Genomic DNA, 3,627 nt, shown 5'->3' on the forward strand with positions numbered 1-3,627 from the left:
TAAATTCTCCTTCAATTCCCCAACCCTGGAGTATTAAGACTTTCTCCGACTCACCCCTTGAGTATTAAGACTCTCCTCGACTCACCCCTGGAGTAATAAGACTCCCTCTCTCCCGACCTCACCCTTGGAGTAATAAGACTCCCTCCCTGACCTCACCCCTGGAGTAATAAAACTCCCTCCCTGACCTCACCCCTGGAGTAATAGGACGCCTTCCCTGACCTCACCCATGGAGTAATGAGACTCCTTGCCTCACCCCATCCATGGAGTAATAAGACTCTCTCCCTGACCTAACCCCTGGAGTATGAGACTCCCTCCCTGACCTCAACCCTGGTGTAATAAGACTCCCACCTTCACATTCCCCTGGCAGCCTCACTACCTCCTTCAGTAAGGAGGTCCCTGTGGGCGTCACCAGCAGGGTAGTGAACCAGCCGTCCGCACGCACGATAATTGGTGGCAGAGCCTCCAGGTGTAGCCAGTGTGGGTGTGTCTCCCTTAAGGCATCGACCACCGGCCACGCAACAGATGAGCTCTTGATTTGATATGCAAGCTGGATTGTGTTCTGATCACTGCCAAGCTAAAGGGCTGCAGATAGAACCGAATCAGGGTTTAATACACTGGGAGTATGGATTGATGTTTATGTCAGGCTAATTCTAAATAACTGTAATCTGAAGTGATATTTTAGTCAGGTTGAGATTAAAAAAATGGAGTATAGAATAATGTTTATTTCAAACATGATTTAAAACATTGCGGCTTGAACTGATATTTACGCCTGAGTGGTTTTAAAACTCTGTGGTTTGGTTTGATATTAAATCGGAATAGGATTGCATGCTGAAGTTTAGACTGATGTATGAATCGGGTTGAATTTACACACTGAAGTTTAGTTTGATATTTAAATCCGATTAAATTTAGACACGACGGTTTCTGTTGTGATAAATAAGACGATCTAAGTTTGATCTTTGATTTAATATTCAAGGTTACTTTGGGTCTGACCGCTGCGTCCTCTGGTTTGATATTGAGTAACAGGTCGTATGTGATCCTTGTGGGTTAATATTCTTAGTAGGTATGAACCTGATTACTGCACTCTGTGGTCTGATATCCAGCCCAGACTGGCCTATCACCATGGTCCTCACTCATCCAATTATATTAGTAAATTATATTCAAGCTCCCTCGAGACTACCAGACCTTTACCACTTTACTAATTGGTGGTTCCTCGGTACGGTGGTGTTGGTCACGTCACTATGTCTAGTAAACCTGGTAAGGATAGTCTTGACAATCCTGAAACGTGCCAAATCGACCCCCTTACCTGGGAGACGATTACTCCACACCGTAACGCTTGGAGGATCACCACACAAGAAGGTGTCAATACTTTCGAGTTAGCCCGACTGCATAACGAGGCAGACAAGCGCCAACGCCAGAATGACGCTGCCGCAGCCCCTCCCGCACTAGATGTAGCCCCCCATGTGCAACATCTGTGATCGACCCTGCCGGTCTCTTTAGTCACCTCAGATCTCACCAACCTAAATGACATCCTTAATAACTCATATCATTGTATTATAGCTGGATGATCGTCTTACTCGGTTCCGAGTGACGACAAAGTAGTAGTAGTAGTAAACCTGGTGTGGATATGACGGTACATGGTTACGGTTGGATGTAAAGTCCTCAACGCCCACAACCTCAACTGCCTAGGGCACCCCCAAGCGACTTCCCCCACCCACCTCTCATATACCCCCATCTCGCACACCGCCTCCGACCACATACTGCCCCATCCACCAGCCTTCACACTCCCCTAGCTCTCACACTCCCCTAGCCCTCACACTCCCCTAGCCCTCACACTCCCCCAACTCTCACACTCTCCCAGCCCTGACACTCCCCCGGCCCTTATCCTTACAGTCGGGGTCAGGCACCCCACAGGAGTGTCGGGTGGGGCAAGAGACGATACAGTGACCATAGATTTATTGCACTCGTTTATCATACGTCAGCCGTCGCTGCATTGCTGCTCAACTACGGCTCATATTGTCGTACTTCAGTTAACTACAAGAAGAAAATCCCAAGAGGTTATTTATCACGTTCTTTGGCGCGGCGTCTTGCTTACCACCAACTTACGAACCTCTCATTTGTTACACGTGGATTCTCATAACGCCAAACAGCCGACGAGCAGACACTATCAAGATCTTGCAATTAGTTCTTCAAAAAAATTTAAGTTGAGAGCATTCTTAGTAATCATCAATATACGTGATAAAATGCAGTGGAATGTCATCCATGATGGAATTAGATAATTAAAATGAAAAATGTCGGCGAGGTGACTGTGAGGAGGCAGTACAAGTCCGTTTTTAATGGCATACAGTGCAGTAGTTGCTTCTTGCTGGGGTGAGCCGTGGCGAACTGAGGTAACACTGACTCATGAGTCACTTTCTTCCTGTCAACGTTAAACAATGAGACACTGACGAGAATGCGATCTGTGTCGTCAACATATCTGAGTCTGTCACATGTCTGTGTCTGTCTGTCTGTCTGTCTGTCTGTCTGTCTGTCTGTCTGTCTCCCTCTGCACACATTAATCTTGTAAATACAATACGTCCTGAACCTTGGTAGGAATCTTCTTCTTGGTAAGATAACAGAATGGATTGAATTTCAGTGGTCAACAGCTTTCTGAGAACTTGCTGGAGTGACCACTACACTGACCAAGTCCCGTCTCCCTCTCTCGTGTGTTGACACCTTGTGAACGCGATGACTAAAATAAGTAAAGTTAAATTTTGATAAAACTTGGTAACCAGATGTAACAAAAAAATATGGGTGAAGTTTCACAATCAGTCTTTCTACCTCAGTTATGGTCCGTCTTGTTTCCCAGTTAAGGTGTGGAGCCTAGAGCCTGGAGGTCCACTTATCAGTACCCAGTGTTTGTTTCTCCCATGATGGACAGGCAGACGTCCCCACACGTAAGACTCAACAAAATACCAGCATGTTATTTTAATGGGCGACTGAGGCCTTACATACCCAAGAGTCAATACTGAATTAAATATAAGTAATAAATGATTAAAACAACATAATATATATTTCAATCTTAGGTATGCTGACAAAACTAAATAAATATTAAATCACCTAAATAACTACATTGGTTTAAGGTTTTGTTCTTGAATGATGGACAAACAACTGTACGAAAATAAGGAACACACACACACACACACACACACACACACACACACACACCCCTCTAAAATAATAAATATTCTAACCCTCACCTTTGACATTTTGCTCTGAACGAAACCTGAAAGTGTAAACTAACTCTTCTAGTGACACGTTGAACATATTCTCTCCATCAATTGTTGCGTTGTACTGAAAACACATAACGAAGACTGACAGACCTAGACCTCGCGCCCTGGCCATGGTGTGTGACAGATCATATCCTCACTTTAAACAAACAAAAGTGAACAAAAACTAGTCATTGGCTGCGTTATGTAGCCGTTGAAAAAAAATAAACCTTCTCTCAGTAAAAACATCCATCAGTCAAGTCAGGAATGGTGTGTCCTGGGCTGACTAAACACAGCCAAGGACCATCAGTCAGCAGTGCACCGTCCCACAGAAGCGTATAAAGGGCAAGTGTAGAGTAATGAGCACCGATTACCTAACCTA

Source organism: Homarus americanus, unplaced genomic scaffold (assembly GCF_018991925.1).
Source record: "Homarus americanus isolate GMGI-L3 unplaced genomic scaffold, GMGI_Hamer_2.0 scaffold30108, whole genome shotgun sequence".
NCBI lineage: Eukaryota > Metazoa > Arthropoda > Malacostraca > Decapoda > Nephropidae > Homarus > Homarus americanus.